Raw genomic sequence first — 27,024 nt, forward strand, 5'->3', positions numbered from 1 at the left:
GGGTGCAATGATTTCATTGATCAATGCTACGTTTGTCTTCTTTTCATGGACCACTATATCCATTTTTTTAGCATCTGTCTTTTGAACTGTTGGTAATGGATGATCCCATGTGATGTAAACTTCATAATTTTCTATGATGCTTTGTCACGCATGTTTCCAGTGTTTTTTAGCCACTTCAGTACAGTAATGTTTGCACAATCCACAGTGCAACAATCTTGCCACATTATTATGCCTTTCAGTATACAGTTCTTCTGCCATTAGTATGTCACAACCAGCAACGAGGTGTGCAACTGTTTCCAGTTTGATTTAAAAAAAACCCTACAGTTGTCTGTTTCTCCCAAACATTCAGTGAACTTTGTAAACCAACAAGTATGCAACCCACTGTCTTGGACTGCCAATATTAACCTGTCATCTCTTGGTTTGAATTTGCCTCTCATTAACCATTCCTGCATTCATTCCTGATCAGCATGAGGTTGTTCCCACAGTTTTCTATACTTGCAACTATATTTATGCATTTTCCACATTTCTTGCCTTCTCATCTGATCCTTCACCTTATATTCTTTCTTTTGTTTTTAGGCACATTCAGTTGCTGCTTGATTTTTTTATCTACTTCTGGTTTGATTTCCATTCCTGCTTGACACCGATATGCTTCTGCTAGATTAAGCAGAGAAGTCAGCTTAGATTTATTCTCTTCATGTTTCAAAACTTTCACTACGTTTGGGTCTTGTGAGATCAGCGGGTAGTTGTGGAGTCCCACAATTGCAGATCTATACATGTATTCATTTTCAAGGAAGCCCATCCCTCCTTCAGAACCAGGAATATATAATCTTGTTATGCACTGATTTTTATAAGTCATTTATATTTTCCTAACTAATCTATCCCAGCATGTTTTGGGACCAGTCAGTCACTCCAAGACTGTAAGTAAGGACAGGAAGAGCAAATTGGTTTATAGCTTGGATTTAGTACCTAGATGTCAGTGCTGTTTTCAAGATTAATTTAAGTCTTCTAAAGTATTCCTTACTAAGTTTTATTCTCATTTGTTCATGTTTTATTGTTGAGCCTTCATCAGTTCTCAAGTATTTATACACTTTCTCTTGCTCAAGTTCTTTTATATCACATTTGTGTCCCAAACTGCAGTTTTCCTGCTTTAATGGTTGCTTTTGCACATTTATTAAGACCAAATGACATTCTTATATCATCTGAAAAAGTTTTGACAACTTGCAGTTGTGCTTTCAGTTCTTCATCTGATGAGCTATACAGTTTTAAATCATCGAAAAAGAGAAAATGAGAAGTCTTTTACACTTTGCTGTCTTAGAGGATACAAATTATAGCCGTGGCCTAAGTTGTTAAGTAGGTTAAGGGCAAGACAAAATAACAGCGATGACAGAGAGTCACCCTGGAATATCCCCCTTTGAATTTTTATCCCTGGGATAATAATTTGTCCTTTGTCATGGCTTAATTGCAAAGTGGTCCCCCACTGTTTTATGGTCAATGTAATGTAGTTGTGTATTTTATACATTTTTAAGCAGTCTTTTTTCCATGAATGTGGGATACTATCAGATGCTTTTTTATAGTCAATCCATGCCATATTTAGATGCAGTTCTCCATTATGATTTAACAACAAATTATCCTTTGCTCCATATGACTTTCTTTTATTGCCCTTTTGTTCTTTTGCCATAATTGAGGTTTCTTCTAAGTGACTATAAACTCTGTCAGCATCAATTCCAGTGTATAAGTTTGTACATTGTCTGAAGGCAAGTTATTGGTCTATAGTTTTTTGGGTAGCTTGCAGGTTCACTCTTAAGTAGTAGCATTGTTTTTCTTGTTGTTAGCCAGATTGGGTCTGTTCAGGGTGCGCATATAAATAGTTGTTACTTATAGCTAAATCCTCGTGCAAAGATGTTAATACTTTTAACCAGAAGTTAGGTGCTACATCTGGGCCTGGGGTTTTCCAATTGGAGGCTTTTCGTAACTTTGTTTTAATTTCTGTGGCTGTTACTTTATCCCATTTCATATTCTGTACCTTTAAACTTCTTATTCTTTCTTTTACTTCTTCTGTCCATTTAGCATCTTTGTTATGTTCCACAGGATCTTCATAAATACTTCTCCAAGATATTTCTTATTTCTTCTTTTTTGGTGGTCTTTCAGTTCCTTTTACCTTGTTTCCCAACTCGCTATAAAACTTTTTTGGGTTATCAATAAATTGTTTATTTTGTATTTTTCCGTTATATTTATTCGTGTATCTTCTAAGTTTTTTAGCCTGTGTGGAGATTTTTAGCTTATTTGTGATAGTGCATGATAGATCCTGGTCTCTTCTAATACTGCGTATTGCTTTTATTACGTCCATCTTTCTTAGTATTTTTGTTGATCTGTTCCCTCTTCTATATTCTTCTAACAATGACACTTCTTGTCTTAATTTCTTTATAGTTTTCTCATTCGATACTTCCATGATGGTATTCGATTTTCCCCCTTCATTTCCCTGATTACCCTGTGTTCTTGCAATAGGATTTTATCAGTTATTAATTTAGCTGCACAGTAATATATCCTGTTTACTTCTGTTATATCGCATGGATCTCTAAGGACAGTCCTAATTACTGTGTTCATTTGTTTTTCAAACTTCTGACTTTTTGTTTTTTATTGACGTTCTGCAGTCTGTTTCTTTCATTGATCTTAATATGTCTATCTATCTCTATTAAATCAAGTAACTCTTCTCTTAGCTCATTTTCTTCTAAACTGAGGGCACACTTTTTATTTTCCATTTCCTGCGGGTATTCCCTAGAAAGTTCTATAACATCTTCCTGTGACACATTCTCTTCAGTTTCATCCTGTGCCATCCGTTGCTCTGTCGTATGGGAACTTACTGGCCTATCACTCCTTAACATTGACTGCATCAGAGTTTCCACAATTTCCTGTTCCTTCCCTTGCTGTACAGCTTCAAGTGAAGGTTTATACTGGTTTCTATGGAAGGCTCCAAAATATCTTCATATGGCACCTGACCAATCGCTTCCCATTCCACTGGTTTCCCCTTAATTTGGATATCCATTGTCTGTCCTGTTGTGGTATTTTCTGAATTAGTTTTTCTACACTGAATCCTTCACTTCGCAGGTACTCCATAACCTCAGTTTCTATTTCTTTAACTTCTCCATTGCTAATCTCCTTTTCCTCTTTGTCATCTTATTTTTTGTATTGTAAAGTTTTCCATATCCAGATTCCTTTGCCTGTATTTCTCTTCAAATATCCTTGGTGCTGCTCTTTTTGTATTGCTTGGTTTGCTTTATCCTTTGCATAGATATTACACCATATTAAATCTCTTTTTCTTTCCCATGTCCATATTTCTTCTTCAGATGTCTCCTGATCTTCCTGCTTCTCCTTACTTTGTGAACTCATTCCATCTTGTTGTGGTGTAACCTGTGTTAGACCTTCTACACCAAATCCTTCACTTCACAGGCACTGCATAACTTCACCTTCTATTTTTTTAACTTCTACTTTTCTAAATTCCCTCTTTGTGATATTATTTTCTTTATTGTGAAATTTTCCATATCCGGATGCCTTTGCCAGTATTTCTCTTCAAATATCCAAAATATTCCCTCAACCAATACTACCGATGACACATTCCCTCCTTTAAACTAGCTATACTGTCTCCATTAGGTCCAGTCTAATAATGGTACCATCATTGAGCAATGATAATACTAAACTACTTCAGATTTAACATGCACATCAGCCAGACAATTAAGACCGCTCATCTGTCTCTTCATTAAATAAATATCTTTAGGGCTGCCTTCTTTATATTGATTCATTTGGCTTTCTCCTTTGCATAAATACTGCATCATATCAAATCTGTCTTTTGTTCCCATGTCCATATTTCTTTTTTATACTTTTTAATAATCTCTAGGTTTTCTTGTTTATATTTTTGCACTTCCTCAGATGCTTCTTTTAACGAACAGGTCAATGTTTCCTGCTCTGTATACTGTTCTTTACAAATCTGTTGTATTAATGAATACAATTTTTTATTTGAAGCTTCTGACATTTTTTCTCATGGAAGTATTTTTCTTTCCTCTAATTTCTCTCTTAATCATTTTGTATATCTTGTGTCTGGAAATCTCGGGCTTTTTGCATAATAGTAACAATACATAATTTTTTTCTTATCTTCAATAGTCCACTTTATCATCTTTGTGGATCTTCTTTGGCCTGTCAGTTTTTGGAATTTTTGTCGAATACTACTTCCTTCTACAATGGGGGGGGTATCCTTCCCCTGGGCCTAGCCTGGCCCCATTGTAGGAATGCTTCCGTATTTTGAGGATTCTACACTGTCATCTTTTCCAGTCCTGGCACCAGTGTGCCTACCAGGATTGGGCACTTTTGCATCCTGGGTCTTGTGCACCCAGCTATCTTTTTAATTTTTAACCTACTTCTGTCCATGATATATGCTGTATAAATACAGTCTATATATCAGTGTCGCCTTGGTGAGATTTTATGAAAAACATGGTCCACCTCGTGAAGATACTCTCCAAAGGCTTGAGGATGAATTCAATTTCAGCACTTCTACTTTCCCTTGCTTGCTGACTTTTCATCTCTCCATTCAGACCCCCACCACCCAACAGTAAACCATGGGTGATGTACACTGAGGGAGAGAGAGAGAGTGTGTGTGTGTGTGTGTGTGTGTGTGTGTGTGTGTGTGTGTGTGTGTGTGTGTGTGTGTGTGTGTGTGAAAGAGATCAAACAAAAGTAGTTTCATTTGACATATAAAAATATACACAAAACTCACATATTTTTTTCCACAGAGAATAGTTATGGTAACCATAGAGCAAAACCATACTATTATATGTTCTTTAGGGTATGACAGATGAACTGTGTTGAGTTTTATCTACATCTTTAAAACATATTTGAAAAAAAAATGGGATACAGCTTCTTTGCTTTTTTTAAGCTGTGAAGCATTAAGATAAATCAGTGCACTGATTAGTGGTGCAGTGAGATGTAGTCCTATTTGCAGCTCTAGTAGCCTGTATGTGACTATTTTTTTTTCAGGAGTAGCAGAGTTGGCTGAGAGGCTAGGAATGTGTGGCTTGCCCATCCCTGAAAGAAGAAGGTAGTTTGAGCTTGCTGTGATTCTAGCTTAAATAAAAATGTGAGTAGTAGTGCAGCATGATGTGGGCACTTGCTTCAAGCACTTGGCCTACCAAGGAATATTTCCAGCTGTAACCAGAGGGAAAATGTATGTGCTTGAGTTGTGTGTAAATATAAAGTGTAAGCACACTGTATTTTCCATTTCAGCAGTGCATTTGACTGCTGCTGTGGGGGCAGACAAAAAATCGGGTCCAGAGATCCTTAACTCTTAGCTTTTAATGTTGCAGGGTCTACAACAGTCCAACAACTCCATTCAGTTTACCTTTTCTTGTCCCTGCTTGTAACAGAGATAGTGGCAGGAAGTTGACTGGGTTAGTTAGAGGGGGTGTGATAGTTTTGTGTATGTGTGTAAGAAACCACAAATTAAATGGTAGAAGCACAGAAGGTTATAAGAAAACCAATTGTATATTATGTAAGGTCTAAGTTAATATATTTCTGGTTACCTGACCTGTTAAGTCTTACAGACTATAATTGTTGTGTAGTGCATTTTTGCTCATATTAAGTGCATTCAAAAGGCTTTCCAGCTTCTCATTTTATATTTTTAAGTAATAACAGTTTAGCCTTTTTGAGTAAAGTACTCCTGAATAAGTAACCTCTTAAACTGTGGCTGTACTTGCATTCATTTCACATCAGAAGTGTGTGATGTGTAAATTTGAAATGCTGTTATTTCATCTTGTCATTTTACATCTTTCTTTTTAGTGAAAGAAGTGATGCTAAAGTAGTTCAGGTTCTACAAGCATCATATCATAGCTTTTTCCTTCTGGGAGCAAACACAACTGTTGTACCACACAATTTATTACCAGGAGAAATGACAATGCATTTATCCTCCTCTACTGTCCATTCAGAAAGCAGGTGACAGTAGTCTATGGCAGACCAATGTGCATCTTCAATTATTTTATTAACTCCAGGAGATAATTATAAGCCTAAGGCATTGACAGAGTCAGCTGACTGTACCATGAACTGTTTCATTTTCAGAACAGAGTAGCTTTAAAGAAGGATAGCCAGGGTATTCTGAATTTTGGATTGAGAAAATGCCGGCTGTTTGGAAACTGGCAGTGATTTAAAATGCAAATTTTGCAAGTCTGTTATAACAGTAATGGGCTAGATTGTCGTATATTATATTTGGATTTACTGCATTCTGTGAACACTGATGTTGAAGTGATTAGAAAACCGCTAATCATTTCAGTGAGCTTAAAGGAGGTGCACAACAATCTGTTGACCATTTGATCTGCAATAAGAGCCAGAGTCATGAACCTTGTCATTGTGTGAAACAAGAGAGCAAGACCCACTATTAACTGTAGTTTTTTTTTTTATCAACATTGCTGTATGATTAGCTTGACTGGTGGTCGGAAACTTTGTTATAGTCACAGGCTTAATATCAAATGTGATACTTCACAGTTAAAGAAATTACATTTGTCTTACTAGTAGATAAGAATGGACTAAACTTTTTAAATATTTCTGGTATGTAAAGAATTGTTTAAATGAACCATTCTTTACATACCTACATACATAAAATGTGCAAAACATCTGCCTATTTACTGTTGTAGTGAGCCCATCAAATCTTTTTTTTTTTTTTTTTTGCTGGGAGAATAAAAAAAAAACATTGAGGGATTTGCTCATGGTCACACAGAATGCTAGCTAGAGCTGTCAGGATTCAAACCGTGCTTCCAGTTTTTCTTTATGATCACTTAATAGTGCCCACAACTAAACCAACCCCAGGCTGATACCTTTACTTACATTTGAGTACATATTTTTATAATATGTTTTCAAAATGCCAAGTATGTGCATCCTGGCAGGGCAGGGACACTGATTTTCATTCTTGATGTTAATGATTAGTATGTAGATATAACTTTTATTTTATGAACGACTGATAGGTGTATTTTTCAGACAAAGCAGTCTTTTCTCAACGCAAAAGTTTTCTTTCTTGAAACATCAGGCTGCTTACTGGCACAATTTTAATATAGCTGGAAGTTCAACTATGGAATGAGACTATACTGATGCTAGAAATAGACTTGTATGACATTTTTTTCCCAATAAACATCTTTATTAAATTATCATGTATGACATAGGCATTCTTACATTTACATAAATGAAAAACAAACATTGACACCACTTTAGTTGCAAACATTATACATCGCAGACACCATTGAAACAACTGTAATTGCAAACTTTATACATCACTTAGAATCTATACAGTCATTGTCAGTTAAGCGTTATGTGGCTCATTCAGATCCTGCCTTTTAAACCTCGTTCCTTCTCTGTGTATATTGTTCCCACAATTCCTATTTTGTCCAATGTAGTTTTCTCCTTCCCATTTCTAAAGATCCCAATTCCAGTTGTTTAATCTATGTTACTGTATTCGCTACTTCTAGTAAAGTTGGTCTAGACTTTGATTTCCATTTTCTAGTAATTGCTTTTTTGGCAGCCACCATAATTAGACTCAGCAGGCTTTACTATGTCTAGGCAATTCTGATTCTGTATCACAGCTCAAAAAAAAATCATATTCCCAGTCAGTCCAGTCCACTCACTCAGCATCTCCAACAGAGTGGTCCACAGGGAATCCCTAAAGTCTGCCAGCTTATTACAGTCCCAAAAAAATATGTTCTCAGTCACCTCTTTCTTGCCCATCACGCCTCCAGCATTTGCTATCCACCTGAGGAAAAATTCTTTGGAGTCTACTCTGGGTATAAAAACACCTATGTAAACACTTAAAGGCAAAGATCCTAAGGCTTCTAGACTGTCTTGCATATTTGGGAGATATACATATATACCCTCATTGTCTCTGTGAATTGCTTATCCAGTGTGTCTTCCCAATTCTTTCTAAGCTCCTTTGATTGATGCTTATAATTATCATGCAGTATTTTACATGCTCTACTAATTGCTTCTTTTTTAATAGCAGCTTCTGTTTTAGATTCTATTAAAAACTCTGCCAGTACGGGTCTTTCATTTAGGATGCCCTATTTCTTTCTCTTTGCCTATACTCTGATATCAGTCCTTGATAGGGAAGGGAATCTCTAACCTTCAGTCCAAACAAATTCTCGGCCTCTTCCCATTCTATTGCATATCCCTTTCTAGTTATTTGCTTCCAATACCTTGGTTCCTTTGCCAGTTTTCTCCAATAAATTCCAGCCCCCTCTTGCTTATTATCTGTATCCCTAACCACAGTCACCCCATTGACAGAATCTCTTTTCTCCATTCTCATGCTGGTTTAGTTCTTAGAATACTCCCTGCTATTTTATGAATATAATACTTTGTATGATTTTTGTTGTTCTCTTTAAGAGTCTGCATCCCAAATCCCAATATCTCCTTATTTCTTGAGCTTCCTTCCTGTATCATCATCATTCCTTTCCACTTTGAATTCTAGTTTTCTGCTTGTGCTATGTATAAGAGCCTTAACTGTGTTTCTCTAAAATATCCTCTCAAATTGGGTAATCCTAGTCTGCTTTATTCTGTTGGAAGAATCAGTTTATTCCACTAGACCCTCGCTATCTACCCTTCCCAGATAAAATCCTTCAGCTATTTTAATTGCTTTGCACAGCTTCTCCTCTGGTTGATAGAATATGTTTGACCTGTGTATAAGGTTAAAGGGACTAAAAACATTTTAATTTCTTGTATCTTAATAACCATATAACAAAGCTTCCAGTTTCTCAATTTTTGTATTCTCTTCGGTTTAGTCTTTTCCCACATATCCTTAGCTGCCACAACAGAGTCATTTCTAATCCCTACTCCTAAATACTTAATTTTATCATGCCCCCATGGATATTGTTGGACCAATTCATATGTGGGTACATAATTTAGACTTGTATGACATTATGTGAAAAATGAGTATAGTCCCTCTGGATTGACAAACTGTTATGGCCATAACCATTTTCAGAAGAGAGAGAATAGAAATATGTTTTCCATATATACAAGATTCACATGTCTTTAAGCTGTCTGAGAAAACCTTTGCCAGATGATGGAAAGAAGAAACTGTTCCACAATTGAACATCTAATGTTAACTGTAGCAGTGTGACTTCCATCCTATCCATGGAACATTGAATCAGCTCTTTTTCCTTGCATGGATATTATAAGGAAGACTGCCTGTATTGTCTGCATGTATTTTGAAGACCCCAAAGAAGACACATGACTCTGCACCTCAGAATGTCTTGTGAGAGTTGCTGCAAGCAGTACAGGATCCCAGGACTGCTGCTGTATGCCATTTAGTCTCTGTATTTGTGGTTCTTGTATCTGCATCCTTATCAATAAGGTGAATACTTTTAAGATTGGTAGAGGAGACTCTGAAGTGTGTTTCATTTCACCTAATTTTTATGATTTTCGTGGACAGGATAACATGAAGGAACGAGGTGTTAAAAGTAGCCAGACTGGAGATGTGAGGGTTGAATCCTTGCTGTTTTTAGGTGGTGATGTTCTCTTGACTTCAAGTGGGTGTGATCTCCTGCATACACTGTAACTTCACCACTGAGTGTACTACCTATTTCTGTAGCATACATGGAAAGGACTTTTACCACAACCCATCCACCCCAGGTTCACTTAGCAGGTTAGTCACTGGAAGAGCTGTTAAGGAAAGCAGAAAAAATGGATGACACATTGCCTGCTTATCTCTCTATGGAAGTATATGGCTGTATGGCATGTCTTCCATTAATGAATTCTTGGTGGAGATTAGAAACCTATTAGGAGCTGTCCATTCATCAGAAAAGCAAGGTTGCTTGAGGGGTATTTCATGCACATTAGCGAGCAATGTCCCATGCTGTGTCTTTTGCATTCTACCTCAGGACAGTTTTAATTGTGTACATGGAAACTTTAGGGCATGTAGCAAAATCTCCTGTATGATGGCTGTGTAGTAACCAACTCTGGGTGGATAGGTTCATGATGAAAAATAATGCTAACTGTTGCCAAGTGTAAAGTGGTTGGATAAAAATCAACACCAGCAAATCAGATGTTATGGTTCTGTGCCTACAAAAAAGTGTCTGCGTTGGAGAGGCCAACAGCTACTCCTCTTCTATTTGTTTATGCATGTTGTTTTTTTTTCATGTAAATGGGTGTAAAGGATTTGAAGATTAATCAATGAGAAGCATGACATTCCAGGATACTGTCAGACTAGAGCCACTGCTGTTCCAGCTATTTGTAGTAGGCATAACTCAATTTGAGGAAGTCCAGGGTAAACTCAGGAAATGGAGTAGCTGTATCATTCAGCTTGGGTAGAAATCCTGTAGGAGAATTTGGGGATTGTTGTTGGGGATAGGAAAGTTTGACCAGTCTTTCTAGCTTGCTGTGATTATGATGCTCGAGAAAGGACGTGATGAATCCATGGGTGCTAGATGAATGACACTCATTCTCATGAATGAAAAAAACTAAAAAATTAAAAGCACTACACCCTCACAAACTCCCCTTGAGTACCTTGTTCCCCATTGGCCCTTTTTTTCAATTATAAAGGAATTCCCAATACTATTCTAGCATGCCCAAAGGTCAGTTGTCAATCTCCTCTCCAGTCCAGCTGGTGAATCTGGGAATCTTGAGGCAATGTTACAACTGCCTCATGTACACAGACAACCCTCTCCTCCTCCCAACAAATTCCAACACATGTGAGAGATGCAACCATATAGCCAAACTGGAGGCTAAGCTCTCTCAACTCAGTACCGGCGTAACCAGTCAGGAGGAGAAGGAAACCACACTCACTACAATTCCAGTCTCACATAGACCTACCACGACAGCAAACCAAACACATAAACACACAAAAACATACTTGGAGGCTCTAAATAAAAATCTGCCTAAGCAGCAGAGACCTCCAAAGCAGACACCCAAGCAACCGCTACCCCAAAACAAAACGCGTGCAACACATAGCTCACCAAGCCAGTGTGCCGAACAGTCACAGCCCTTAAGGTACACTGACGTCCCACTCACCAGGCTGAACAAGGAGAAGGTCACGGTGAGCTGCCTGTCAGGCACTAGGATCCTCCACATAACACAAGCACTCGGGTCACTCCAAGGCAAGTACAAATATGACTCAGTCATTGTCCATGCTGGTGTGAATGACCTGAGACGTACCTCCCTGGACTACATGAAAAGAGACATAGAGGAGCTCTCTGAGCATGTAGCCCAGGCCGGTATGACCCTGACCTTGAGTAGCATCTTACCCTCGCCAAGAATGATGCCACAATATGAAGACAAGATGATCAATTTCAACAATTGGCTTAAGTATTGGTGTCATTCAAAGGGGATACAATGCCTGTCAGCCTGGGATGACATGCTCGACAAGCCACGATGCTTCGCTAGGGACGGCTTGCACCTCTCACCCCTGGGCTTTCGGATATTGGCAAAGGCTCTTGCTACCTCCATAGTGCCTTTTTTAGGCAAGGCTCTAAAGACAAACCCACTTCCATAGGTCTCACAAGGGATAAGAAACTAAGAGTAATGCTACTCAACGCCAGAAGTCTAAACCTCAAGATGCATGCACACGAAACTCTCCTTAGCATGGAGAACATCGATATCTGTGCAGTAACAGAAACCTGGTTCAAGGCTCCTTAGGGCACCCCAGCACTACCAGGTTATACCTCATACCATGCTTTTTGGCCCCAAAACTTGGACCGAACCACAAAAGGAGGGGGAGTATCAATATTCGTCAAAGATACCCACACCTCCAGGTTGGTGGCACAGCACAAAGCATCAGAGACTATCCATGTGCAACTAACAGTGGGTAAAACTGCCTTCCAGTTTATAGCCTGCTACAGACCACCCTCCCAAACCCAGGAACCCCACTCGGCCTTCCTGAGAACACTGGAAAATATGAAGGTCTCTCCAAACACCATTATATTGGGTGACTTCAACTACCCAAACATAGACTGGGAGCATTACTCTAGCTCCAACACCCTAGTCCAAAGGTTCCTAGAATTTATAAACTCAGATGCTATGGAACAACTTGTTACCACTCCCACAATAGGGGAAAACATACTGGACCTGATCATCACCAACATGGGGACTTTATACTCCAGACCAGAAGTGTATCCCTCACTGGTAAGATCAGACCATAAATTAATCTCACTGGATATTCACATCCCGCCCTGCCCAGAAAACCACAGTGAAAAACTTCTCTAAAGCAAATTTCACACTCCTCAAAACCGAGGTGGAATCCTTCAAAGCCCCCGGACCTGTGGAAAATATGGCCCAGATCGCAGAATCCTTTATAAATGCATTCTGTGAACACCTTCAGGAATGCATGGATCATGCAATCCCAAATAAAACCAAGACCCAATCCTCCAAAGGCAGACATCCTGTCTGGTAGACCCCAGCCATAAACAAACTATACAATAGAAAGAGGAAGCTACTACATGATAGAGCAAAATCCCAAAAAGGGAAGGCATCTCTGATCAGTATTAGCAAAAAACTACGGGCACTCATAAAATCGTCTAAGGCCAGCTTCGAGAGAAAAATTGCACAGGACACTAAGGATAATCACAAGGCTTTCTTTAGTTATGTTAGGAACCTGGGTGGGAATTCCCAGATATGCTCAGAATTAGTCCAAAATGACAAAAAATACACCGAACCCACAGACATTGCCAACATCCTAGCTGACAGGTTCAGCAAACTTCTCCCCACCAAAAGGGCAAATATCTATCCCAGCAGAGTGCTGCCCCATTGACATCTCAGATGCTCAGGTAAGAGCCGCCCTTCCAAAGCAAAAAACACAGCATCAATGGGACCAGACGGTGTCCCGGCTGCGTCTACATGAACTCCAAGAAGAGCTAAACCCAAACATAAAACTACTGTTCAATCTAAGCCTTACTACAGGATATGTCCCCAAAGAGTGGTGTACAGCAACAGTGGTCCCTCTCCACAAAGGTGGTGCCTCAACTGATCCTGGAAACTATCGCCCCATAAGCCTGACTAGCTTGGTCTGCAAAGCTATGGAAAGGATCATCATGGACCTCATAAATAAAGATATTGGGGACCTACAGACACTGGATCCTACCCAGTTCGGCTTTGTTAAGGGCAGATCCTGCCTCTTAAACCTGGTCGATTTCTTTGAAACAAGTCACCAAGGCCATTGACGAGGGGAAGGTGGTCCACACAGCCTACCTGGACCTCGCAAAAGCCTTCGATACAATACCCCACTCGGGCATTATAGATCAGCTCACCAGCTTAAATCTAAACCCCTATGTCACTAGATGGGTTGCAAACTGGCTCAAAGACAGAACTCACATGGTTAGAATTGCTGGAGCCATGTCAGACTCCAAACCAGTTACAAGTGGTGTCCCACAAGGCTCAGTCCTGGGACCTCTCTTGTTCGGTATATATTTCTCGGAGGTACAGGCCAACACGGAAGGACTGTGGCTGACCAAGTTTGCAGATGACTGCAAACTGGGCGCCATAATCGACTCTCCAGCCGACACAAGCATCCTCCAAAAGGGCCTCATAGAAACAGACAACTGGTGCCAGAGCCATGGCCTCAAGCTAAATGCCAAAAGTGTATAGTCATCCCTTTGGCAAAACAAAGTGCCCACAAATTACCACATAGGTGGTAATCCATTAAGTACAGAAGAAGTAATTAGGGACCTGGGGACCCAAGTTGATAGCAATCTCTCATTTGACAACCACGTGGCCAAAGTGGTTAGAAAAACATTTTATATAGCCCACCTAATCATGAAGGGATTCACATTTAGATCAGGGGAGGTCATCGTGCCTGTTTACTCATCCCTCATCAGGCCCATAATTGAGTACAATGCCCCTTTTGGGATGTACCTTACCAGACACCTTCAGCAACTGGAAAGACCCCAAAAGTACCTCACCAAGAGGATCAAAGGGCTCAAACAGATGTCATATGCTGCCCGGTTAAAGAAACTTCAGCTCTATTCAGTGGCATACCGCCTGCTCAGAGGCGATCTGTGCCTGACATATAAAGCCATGTCCAACCCGGAATTAATGGACATGCTGCACCTCAGAAAATCCAAATCCTATCGAGCTACATGCTCGAGAGACTTGAACCTCAGCACTGAAATAAATAGGACATGCTGGAGGGACAGATTCATAACCCAGAGGCTCCCTTCACTCTGGAATAAAATCCCAGTCCAGGTTAGGCAGAGTCCCTCATCGACTCTCTTCAAGAGGAATCTTGATGAGTGGATGGGAGATCGTAGGTTTACCCCGGGTATCATTTCTGTGTCACTGTTAGACAGAGGGCACAGTATACTAACCTCGAAAAAGGTCATAGCAAAATTAATTTAAAATGGGTGGCGAAAGCCAAACATACTCTGGCTAGGCTTATAAATGCCCTAGGGCAGATAGCCTAGTATGAACCTATGAACTCAACACTAGAATGCTGATATACATTAACATATTCATCGTTAGAGGTATAGATTACATCAGTGAAAATCTGATTCTTATATTATGCAGGGCAGAGGGTGCTAAAGAAGCCTTTTAATCCTTGTGTACTGTCATTGCCAGACAAATATCAGCCTGTGTCACACACTACTCTGCAGAGATGTTCATCGTGTTTCACTGTTGCAGTCATTACAGTTGGGTTATCCTGCTGGCAGGCTACCCGCAGTCTGCCTGAATTCCAAAGTCCAGGTCCGGCGTCGGTTGCTGTTGCCTCTTCCCTGACATAAGTGCGCCAGGGCTATAAAAGATGCAGCCGATGCCATTTTCTTCAGTCTTTCTTGCCGCGCAGTGCCCGAAGCAAAAGCAGTTTGCAAGTGCCGGTTGGCCGACTCCTGAGATTTTCAAAAACGAATTTCAGATCCAAAGTCTTCATTAAAGCTAAGTACCCCATTGGGGAAACTTTTTTCTTGCTCCAGAATGATGTCAGAAAAAGTTAACAATTGTATTTCTTGTGGGAAGCAAATACCTCATAAGGATTTTCATTCTTACTGTATTCCTTGCCTAGGCCCTGATCACAACGTTGCTAGCTGTCGGTTTTGTGCTAGATTTGACCAATGCACTATTAAGCGTCGGTTCAATTTTGCCTTTCATTATTTTGGCCAAAGATTCAATTATATAATGCTGTCGGAGCAGCCGATGAAGCGACCGGAGTTTATGAAAAGCGCATGGAAAAAGAAAAGGACAGGCATCCGAGGTCCAAAACCGACGGCGAGGCTGCTGCTAAGCCAGTTGCCGGTTCGCTGGTTCTCAGTGAGGTGCTTTCGCAGCCCCTGGCACCCGCTACCTCAGAGCCACAGGCCGTTGACGACTCCCACATGGAGCCAGCTAGGCCTCTTGATACTCAAGGTATTGGACTCTTGGAAACTATTCCCTCAGATGGGTCCAGAGCCGCTGAGCAGGCATCGGCTTCGGAGGGTGTTTTCAGACCTACACAGTTATATGTAAAGCCTACTTCAATTTCCAAAGCAAAGACTAAAGCATTACTAAAGACAAAGAAACAAGTACAGCATGCTCCTGGACAGACTACCATGCCTAAAAAACAGATGCTCAAAATGGCCGAAGACCTAATTACCTTGATCAGGGCTTCCCATCCCCCACCTGACAAGAGGCCTAGGCAAGAGATAGAATATGAATCATCTGATCAGGTTTCCATTTCATCTGACTCCTCTTCTGAACAGGAATACTCTCTTCCTCCTTACGAGGATTCTTATGCTGAAGAATCTATCCCTTCAGCCTCACCGCCTGAGGATTATTCTTTTGGGGAAACCGTGCATACCATGAGGGATCACTTCCACTGGGAGAGCCAAGACTTCTCAGAATCTAAGAAAAGGCTAGAGATTTTTTTTTACTTTCTCAGCACAGGCCTTTAGCTATTCCTCCTGTGTTAGACATTGTAGATGATGTATTTTCAGAGTCTGGACTTTCTCCTGACTCTTTACCTCCAGCCCCTGTTAAACCAGACAGATACTACAGGGTTCCAGATTCACATACATTTCTTTATAAAAACCCTGCTGCTGATCCAGAAACTATTTCTCAGGGTCCCAAAGGGGTCAAGGCTTCTATTGCAAAAAACCCTATCCCCTCCGATAGAGATTCAAGGGCACTGGACATATGGGGAAAAAAGGTTTACACTTCTGCTACTTTGGCTGTGAGGGCTTTAAATTGTCAATTTCATATTCTTAAATATCAGCAATGCTTAATGTCACTGTTAAAACAGAAAATGTTGTCAAATTCTGATTGTGCAGAAAATAAGGAAATGCAGGATTCATTGCATGCAACTGAGCAAGTGGGAAAGCATACATTGCAATGTGGTTTTGATTCTCTGGAGGCCTCTTGCAGGGCTGCAGTTACGGGTTCTGTTATTAGGAGGCATGCTTGGTTAAAGGAACAGAATCTGCCTGATCATGTTAAAGCAAAATTATTAGATGCTCCATTACAGCATGATACCTTATTTGGTGTCAAAGCAGAGGAAGTGTTGAAGAAAATGGAGGACAAAGCTAAATCTTTGCAAACAGTAAAGGATTTCCTACAGGTACAGCCATCCAGATTTAGCAGGAACTGGCCTGCAAAGAGTTGGTCCTTTCCAGTGTCAGACAGGCCGCAAAGAGGAAGATGTAGACGCACCAGAGGCAGATCACAGCCCCAGGGCTCATACAGGCCCAAACAGTGGGGTGCTTTTACCTCCAAAGGCGGAGAAGACAAATCACAGCCATATAGGAAACAGTCCCAATGACTTTCCTCTGCCAGCACCAAACACTTATCTTTTGGCAGCCCCCTTAGGGGGAAAACTAGCACTTTTTTCTCAAAATTGGCACATGATCACCCAGGACAAATGGGTCTTGAATAGTGTCCCAGGGCTACAGGTTCCACTTTTACACCCTGCCAAGGGCAAAATGTATGCCAGACCTGCCACACAATCAATGGGCAGAGGCACAAAAACAAATTTCCTCCCTCGTGGACATGAGGGCCATTCAGCAAGTACCACAGCAAGAGCAGGGACAAGGATTTTACTCAAGACTTTTCTTGGTACCCAGAAAAGACAAAGCCTGGAGACCAATACTGGACCTGTCTACTCTAAACACATTTCTGGACGTTCCAAAATTCAAAATGTTGACTCTGCAGCAGCTTCTGCCCATGCTGGGCAAGAAGGCTTGGCTTGTAACTTTGGACCTAAAAGAGGCATCCCTGCATATTCCAATCAGACAATCATGCAGAAGATACCTCAGATTCATAGCTGGCTCAATGCACTACCAATTCTCTGCACTGCCCTTTGGCTTATCTACTGCGCCCAGGGTCTTCACAAAATGCCTGGCACCAGTAATTGCTTTTTGCAGACAAAGAGGAATTCAATCCTTACTTGGACGATTGCCTTATTCAAGCAGAGAACAAGGACATTCTATTAAAGCATCTGGCGTTTGTAAAAAGATTACTAATTTGCCTAGGGTACACAATAAACGAAAAGAAATCAAATCTAGTAGCCTCTCAAGAGATAATATTCCTGGGTGCAAGCTTAAATACAACTGCCCAGATGGCTTATCTCACGCCAGACAAACAAAGGCAACTGACTTCTTACTTCAAAATGTTGGCAGCAAAGACCCAGTTATCTGCAAGAAAAATTCTGCAGGCTTTGGGCTTAATGGCATCCTGCATTCTGCTAATTCCATATGCCAGACTGCATATGAGGAAACTACAATGGTGTCTAAAAAGTGTTTGGACTCAACATTGTCACAGCCTGGAAACATTAATTACCCTCATTCCTTGCCTGCAACAGGAGTTTTGATGGTGGGCACAGGCCTGTCACCACAACAAGGGACAGCCATTCACCCTACCCACAGCCAGGCAGTCAATAACAACAGATGCTTCAGATTATACCTGGGAGGGCCCACATGGCAGGAAAATGTATTCAGGGCACATGGCCCACAAGCCAAAGGCATCTTCATATCAATCAAAAAGGGATGCTAGCTGTTCAGAATGCCCTGACAGCTTTCAAGGGTCTACTCCATCCAGGACAACAACTGATAAGGACGGACAACACTGCAGTCATGTGATACATAAACAAACAGGGAGGCACTCATTTCTACCTCCTCTGCAGAAAAGCCATGATTTTGTGGGACACAGCATTGACTTATCAAGTACACCTGCAAGTACAATTCCTGCCAGGAAAGAAAAATACTCTGGCAGATGAACTAAGCAGAAACCTCACAGATCCCCACGAGTGGAAACTGGATCCACAAGTCTTCAGCATGATAATAAAGAAATGGGGATGCCCAGACATAGATCTATTTGCCTCCCCTCACAACTACCAACTACAGAGATTCTGCACAAGGACTTATCACAAGCAAGCATGGAAAGTGGATTATCTATCATTCATCTGGAAAACCCTAACAGTATATGCCTTTCCTCCTCTGCCTGTCCTCCCCAAGGTACTCCTAAAGGTCAGACAAGAGAAGCCAAAAATGATTCTGATTGCTCCAGACTGGCCCCGCCAGCACTGGTACCCAATTCTAAAGAGCTTGTCTCAAGGCCCAGCCTGGACATTGCCTCTAATTCCTCATTTACTGACCCAACGAAACAATGAGATCCTGCACAGCCAACTCAGAACTCTCAATCTGGCAGCATGGCGGATAATGTAGCCATTCAGAACACACCTCGCTCTAAAGCAGTGATGGATGTTATTTTGGAGGCCAGGAGGCCCAGTACCAGAAAATCTTATGCAGAAAAATGGAAAAGATTCTGTGCTTGGAACCAGACACAAGGAATTGACATGTTTGTACCAAATATTCCTCAGATTTTACAATACCTAACTGAGATGCTGGACAAAGGTCTATCTTTTTCATCAATTAAAATCCATGCCTCTGCCATTTCAGCTCATTACAATACGGAACCACCAATTTTTTCACATCCGTTACTAAGGCAGTATCTCAGAGGGGCCAAAAACATAAGACCCCTAAGGAGAACACCAATACCAGCATGGGACCTCAATTATGTCTTGGAAAAACTCACACTGCTGCCTTTTGAGCCAGCCAATACAGCTGAAATAAAGTTCTTATCTTGGAAAACAGCTCTGCTCCTAGCAATAACCTCTGCAAGACGAGTCTCAGAGTTACAGGCACATATGGCTGTGGAACCTTTTATCATTTTCCATCCAGACAGGGTTTCTCTGTGGACTAACCCAACATTTATGCCTAAGGTAATGTCCAGTGTGGCCCTTAACCAAACCATTAATTTGCCTACCACAGAATAAGGGTGAGAGGCTCCTGCATTCTTTGGACATACACAGACAGCTACACTTCTTCTTGGACAGAACTAAAGCCTTCAGAAAGACTGAGCAACTCATAGTAGCATATGCTGCAGGATCACAAGAAAGGCTATCTCAAAGCAGACTATTTCAAAATGGATAGGCCACTGCATTCATTTCTGCTATTCACAACATGGCAAATCAGTGCCTAAGGGCATTAGGCCTCACTCAACCAGAGCAGCGGCCATTTCAGCAGCCTTCCTCAGAGGAGTACCAACCAAGGACATTTTAGAGGCTGTAACTTGGAGTTCAGTGCACACTTTTACCAAGCACTACCACTTACCTCTCTATTCTAAATCCAGAGCAGGCTTTGCCACTGCAGTGCTGCAGGGCCTTATAGCCTCTCCTAATCCTATTTAGACCCAGCCACCCAACCTCAGCTTTGGGATTCAACCCAAGTGTAATGACTGCAACAGTGAGACACGATGAACATAGTACATTGTGTACCTACCATAAATGTAGATGTTCGAGTGTATTCACTGTTGCAGTCCACGTTACCCACCCACCATCCCCCTTTTTTCTTTGCTGGGACTTATCTGTACTTCTCTATCCTATACAGTCTATGTGGTGTATTTGCTTGTAGATGAAGGAAATGTTTATTTTTGTGCATGCATACTTATGGACATAATTTTCAGCCTACCAATTTGGGGGCACCTAACATCTGGGCCAAGAAAAACTGAAGAAAATGGCGTCGGCTGCATCTTTTATACCCCTGGCACACTGACGTCAGGGAAGAGGCGACAGCAACCGATGCCGGACCTAGACTTTGGAATTCAGGCCGACTGCGGGTAGCCTGCCAGTAGGATAACCCAAGTGTAATGACTGCAACAGTGAATATACTCGAACATCTACATTTATGGTAGGTACACAACTGTACTTTTTACTAGGATATTAAGTGGAAGTGAAGAAGATGGTATTGAATGAGAAGGCTTAGAGCACTTTAAATTTACATAGTAGAGGAGAGGGCATTATTGTAGAGCATTGGACCTGTCCAGTACATTTCAGATGCATGTAGAGTGTAACTGTGAGTAGTATAGTTTGGTAGCCATTACCACTGTAACATTATGTTAGATTTTTTTGTCTAATTCCTTTTGTAAGGATGGCTGTCTTCCCCTTTAGCACCCCCCCCCCATCATTAAAAAAGACAGGTCCTTTTGAGGAGGGGTAAGGCGGTGAAACCCTTCACTATTGATTGAACTGACAAAATTATCTACTTTTTTTGTTAAACATGTGTGTGTGTGTGTGTGTGTGTGTGTACGCGCATGCGTGTGTGTGAAGCAACAGAGAAATGCAAAACCTTCAAGAAAAGAGGACAGATTGGAATATGGAGATAAGCATTCGTGAGATCCAGAGGCACCATATAGGCCTGAGGGAGCAAGAGAAGAAACAGAATCTGAAGGGACAACATCTAAAAGGAAGGTACATTTAGAAAAGTGTTTAGATGAGAGATGTCTAGAATAGGTCTCTAAGTGACCTCTGTTCCGGGCAATAGAAACCACTTTGGGACACAGGCACCTCTTGAATAGTACCCTGAGACAAAACATCTTTAAAAACCTCTGATAAAATTGGAAGATGTTCCCAAGGAGGCTGAGGAGTACCCATTAATGGAGGATGGGATATCCACACCATGAAGTACCCTTGATGAATGATCAACAGAACCCAGGAATCCAGAGTGATCTGAAGCCAAACCGGAAGAGAAAGTGGAATGTGGCTGGGAAAGGATGGATTGACGCACAGTGCCTGGTTTGTCCAGAAAGGAAGACTTTGGAGTCCCCGGAAGTTAAATAGCCTTAGCAAGAGGAATCCTTTTGGCACTCTTCTTACCTTTAGTAGAAGGACAGGATTGCCTACGAACAAAGGCAGGCTTAGCAGAGTAGTTTCTCTGAACTTTAGGCACAGGAGAAGCAAACACATAGGCCTTACCCTTATCCTGGAGGGACTTAAACAAACCACCAGCAGCTTCCCAAACAAAAGTTTAGAATCTAGAGGAGCATCCATCAGCTTAGCTTTAATGTCATCAGATGGAGGGTGAAGCCTTAGCCAAGAATGACATCTCATAACTGAACAAAAACAGCAGCCCTAGAAGAGGCATCTGCCGCATAATAACTACATTTAATAGAATGACAAACAACTCGAGAGGAAGTCCCTAGCAAGGAAAGAACAGAAGTTTTACCCTCAGAGTCTGGAAAATCAGAAATAAGTTGACAGGCCTGAGAAAGAAGAGCCAACACATACCTAGACATATGGGTCTGATAACTACTAGCCCTAAAAGCTAGGGTAACAGAAGTGTAAACCTTCCTGCCCAGCCTGTCCATAGTTCTGCTGTCCTTGTCAGAAGGCAATAACGTAGGTGAAGGAAGGAATTGAGATGGCTTATCAGAGGCTGAGGACACTACTGAAGGGTCTGCAGCATGGCATTTATTTAAAAAAGAACAATCCTCAAGAACCCTATAAAATTTATCATGCTTCTTGGAAGTATTGGGGAGAAAATCGGGCACCTGAGAGGCATTGGAGAAAGCATCCAGTAAAGCAACCAAGAGAGGAGGAATAGCCGCAGGTTTAGCAGAGTCCAACTGCAACAACTCATAGTACTTCTTGTGGATGTCAGAGGCCTGTGTACAATATCACTTAAAAAATCCATCTTCCTAGAGAGTGCATCCCCAAAGTAAATTTACTCCACAGTAACATCAGGACTAATAGATTCCTCCTCCTCTGACCCATAGTCCAAAGGAGAAGGAATTTGAGTAAAATAAGTTAGGGATTCATTGGCAGAATCCGAGTCATCTTCATGGACTCCAAGCCTTTTAAGAGTAGTAGAGGACCAAAGAGGAGCAGGAACTGAAACCCCATAAGGAGGCTTTAAGGAGCTTAAGGCAGTCTGCCACTCACTTTGTGGATCCCTAGAAGCAGAAGATAGGTTTAATTTTTTGTTTCTTTTTTAAGGGAATGTCCTGAGAATGCTCCAATCCAGGACGACAGTCAAGAACCATTGCAGGAACTTCTTCCCCAACAAGAAAATGAATTCCCCTAGGCCCCTCAGAAAAAAATCAACTGTGGTTCCCTCTGAATATCTGAGAAGAATGCCTGCAAAACCTCTTCTGACATGCTGCCAGCTGGATCCTCACTGGCCTCCAACATGGTCGTGGCAGAGAAATCCAATAACACAGCTGGGTGAGCCTCTGGGTTCGTAACAACCTCAGGAGAAACACTTGGCAGAGGCTGGACAGTAGAAGATTCTGGTTGCACCTTTTTCCCCTTCTTCCTCCATAACAGCTGTCCCTCAGGATGGGGGGTGACTTCCATAATATCTTTAGAGCGAAGCCTAAGAAGCGGGTTCTCAAGATACAAGGAAAGGGAAGAAAGTCTACTGTGAAGGGTGTTCAGAACAAGTGCCTTACAAGCAGAACAGATGGTCATGAGACGCACCTAAGCATCTGTTTCCCATGCTAACATTTTCCCTTCCTGGATGACATTAACCTCACAAAACACAAAAAGCAAGAAAAAAAAAAAAAGAAAATCCCCAATGGGACACTTACCTTGCAAAAAACAGCAAACAGGTGTAGGAAGTCCCTGGACAAGGAAAATGCATTCAACTGGCAGAAAATGGAAGCAGATAAACAGACCGTGTTTGTAAAAGATACGTTCAGACTGGCGGCAAAGAACTTTTGTTTTTGGTAAGCCAGAATGTCACCTTTATGCCCTGAGTTACGCAGGGAGAGCATAGTGAAATTTGGCATACTTTTTAAATTTAGAAGTCTTTGCAAGACTGGCCGGACATCGGGCTCCCATGGCTTCCATGGCATAGAATCCCATTCCCGACACTGCCTTCATACTGTTGACTGGGATATTTTCGTTTTTGCAGTATATGTTGAAAATGTTTCACTGTTGAAATATTTAAGTTGCAAAATGTGATAAAGTGTGAAACAAATGGATTTAGATTAATGATGCTAGTTCTTTACTGCTGTTGCAGTGAGTGTATGGTACCTCTATATGACTTAAAATTTGATTTCCCTTTTAGTGTCATTTCCTTATCCTGTAACTATTTTTTTTTTTCGTATTTTTTTGTTTTGGCTTTGCTCTAGCCATATTCAAAAATGGTCCTTGGGACAGTCCACTCAGAAAATACTAAACAAAATATTCCTGTATGACTAGAGGTACTGCGACATCTCTCTCTGCAGACTGACTTTGTTTTGATTTCTCTGCAATGCACATTCCATTGTGCCTTATAGTGTTTGCAAAATGGACTTTATATTGAACTGAAAGGGCATATGGAATAACAGATACTTGCTAGGGTTTAACTTTATACTTATCCCACTAAAATGCTGCCAGGTCTCCCGGGCTACTTTATTACACTGAAATGAGATAACACTCTTAATCTCAGCACTCACTGCTTATACTTTTTGTATGATGTATCCATGCACTGCGGTGTTCAAAATGTAAAATAAGTAGTTGCTTACTTTTAGAAATGGAAGCTTTCATCCTCCATTTGATGAGGATTAGGGTTAGGTGTGTCAGCAACAGTGCACAGTTACAGTTAGTAAAATAAAAAAATGCACCTAGGCAGTACTCTGAAGATGAAGTTGAGCACTTTCATCTCACTTTACTTAACAGGTTGTTAGAATACAGTATAAAAACTATGATCACCTTATATATATATATATATATATATATATATATATATATATATATATATATATATATATATATAAATAACCAGTATCCATTATCTCTTAATTTATATAGAATTAAATGCATTTTTCTTTGTGTTCTATGTGTGTTATTACATTAGTTCATTGTTTTACTTGAAAATCAAACCAAGAAATACCATTACTTCAAAAAAATCACGTTCATAATATATGCTTAATAGTGAGATGTTCTTTTAATTCTGGTGAATAATTTGCTTATAATGCTAGTTGTTAGTATAGTTTCCTTGCTTGTAAAACACTAATAAAATCTAAGAAATTGAACATTATAAGATTTCAATAAACCATAAGGCACATTTTGCATAGCATGTGCATGTTCATAGATAATCTTGACAGTTTCCATGTGCATTTTGCCAATTATACAATGACTTCTCATCAGCATTAAAAAAAAAAAATTGTGAGCACAGATTGGTCAGCCCAATCAGCAGGCCTGTTGTAAAGTGAGCATATACCAATTAAAAAAAAGTCTGGAATGCTGAACTACCATTGAGCAGCCAAACTGTTCTGTTGATATAGGCTATGGAGGGCAGACCAAATACAAGAAAAATCGGGTATGTTCTGTAAAAGTAAAGAAATAGAAAACGTACCTGATTTTCCTTGCATTTCTGCACTGTCTTGGCAGACAGACAGTTGTGCCTTTAAACTGTTTGGATTTTTGGAGAAAGTGCACATTTTTGCTTCATTCCAAAAAAATAACGCAGCAGAGATTTTTTTTTTACTCCACTGCTTCTGTTGAACAGTACTGATGCTCTGTGTAAATGTGGAAACACAAGTCCCATAGGCATACGCAGTGTTTAAAACAGTTTCATTTTCAAAACTGCCTGATATTTACTGCTGTGTTCCTCAGTACTTTTTGACAAATAGACTTTGCTAACTCAAAAGGATTACTTCATTTGTATAAATTTATATTTTTTGAAGAATAACATTCACTTCATCAAATGTTTCATATTCAAAAGTCAGTCAAGAAAGTCTCTTGAACTGACCTTTTATCTGATTCTTTTTTATGTATAAGGGCCAGTTGCTGTCACAATAAAGACAAGACTCAACAAAATCTCTTCAGTAATAGATATGGAAATATTCAGCCCATCTTAAGATATCTTAACATCCAAGTAGTTAATATAGTCTGTGTGGAGTTGAATTTTAGAAAATACAGTTAGTCTGTTGAGCAGAATCACTAAAATTCTCACTAGTCACTTCCCATAAGAGAAAAAAAAAAAAAAAAACCTTTTAGCAAAGCAGGAATACAGAACCACTTTACCAAATTAGTCCATCATCCATGTTGTACAAACAAGTCTGTTCTCATTCAGCCAAAATCAAATAGAAACTTCAATAGCAACATATTTTCTTTGACGTAAAACCTTATGATTAAAAGTTTGAAAAAAAGTTTTCCAGTACCACTTCCAGTAATCAACAAATTATATTCAACTCCTTTGCAAAGCCAGCCGCCCTCTTACACAAAAAATATCTAACATTACCCCACCTCTTGACCAGTAGGAGTAGAAGTAAACAAAATGAGAAAGGTAATACAGTGAGATGAGGTTGAGCAGACCTTTAGACTGTGGTTTAGAAACTGCCTTTCCTGCCAGTGAATGATAGAGTATAAACAAAGAGAAAAAGGTAGGAGTGTTACGTGAAAGAGCAGCTGTGGTTAAGTTTTAAGATATGTTTTGAATAAAAGCTGCTGTTTAAAAAAGGGATAATTAGTAGGACTTATAAAATATTGCATGATAACTATTAAGAATCAATCAGAAGAGGTTAGAAAAGACTGGAAATGAGAGTGGCAAGGTAGTATGCAAAGGAAGAGAGAGAGGGCATTTGTATGGCTCCCAAGTTCACAACAAATTCTAGAAAGTTTAGGATTTTTGCATGGAAATGTTTGCACAGGTATTTGTATACTCCAGCCATACTGCGGGGATTTTTTTCTTGGGCAAAGAGCAAATGTTGGAAGTATGATGGGAAAGGAATGGGTAACTGGGGATATGTTTGTGGGGAATTTAACAGTTCCACACAGGGAACTTTGCCATTAATACTGGGATGGAATCTATTGTAACTGGGGAAATTATTCTTTTGAGCTGGGATATATTAATTTATTTTTTTATCTCCGTTTACCAGGAAAGACCAACTGGGGTTATCCCATTTTCAGTGGGGACATGGGAAGAAAAGTTCCACAGTTATTACAAATACAAAGTGCAGAGAACATTACATATACATAAACTAGCAGGAGTTCTAAACTGTACAGGGAGAAAAGCTGTACAATTTTTACACATGCAAAATTCAGAAGATATTAATTTTTCATACATAAATAAGTACATTGTCACATTTTTTATAGAAACTGAATTACCTGGTGATCGTAAGGCATTACTAATTTTATTTCTGTTATCTGCCAAAAATGCAAATACTGGAAAATGTAAATCAAAATCTAAACCAAATGTAACTGACATGTTGAATGTTGTATATAAATCCAAAACAGGTTCGAGAAATCAGCAACACAGTCCAAAAACGGTCAAGTAACACTGTTTATTCCACTGTTTTAAGCGCTTTTCTTCAGCGGGGTAGCAAACTTCTTCAGAAACAGTTTCAGCAATAAAAAAACCTTCCTTTTAACTAAAACAGGTGATCAGCATTCACCAATTGCATTACTATGTTCTGCTTAAACAAGCACAATTTAAAATTAAAGTGAAGACTGCTAATAACCAGAAATAGGACATCAAGATAAGTCGACACATTTGAAAGTATGAACATATCAACAACAACAGCCACAAGATACATATATAAAACTATTGAAAGTTATTTTAAGTAAGTCATCCATTACCTGAAGGATATGTGTTTGACAAAAAATGACTCACTTCTGCAAGCTCTTTAGTTTAAGGATGCTACTAATTGAGCATGAGTCATTCAACCCAGGGAAATTGTAGGCATTCAGCCTAACCTTCCAAGTCAATTCCAGTTCTTCAAGTTTGAGTGGTCTAGGGCCACCCCTACTGTCATACTTGGCTTGATCAATAATAATAAATTTAAACGCAT

At 40.2% G+C, this 27,024-nt stretch overlaps 1 protein-coding gene across 4 annotated transcripts in view; it reads left to right on the forward strand.

Moving 5' to 3' along the window:
• Positions 1–27,024, forward strand: part of UBR3 (ubiquitin protein ligase E3 component n-recognin 3) — a 4,226,407-nt gene that overhangs the window by 3,319,137 nt on the left and 880,246 nt on the right. The window lies entirely within an intron of this gene.

This window comes from Protopterus annectens, chromosome 6.part1 (genome assembly GCF_019279795.1).
Source record: "Protopterus annectens isolate FY-2018-M chromosome 6.part1, PAN1.0, whole genome shotgun sequence".
Classification (NCBI taxonomy): Eukaryota; Metazoa; Chordata; order Ceratodontiformes; family Protopteridae; genus Protopterus; species Protopterus annectens.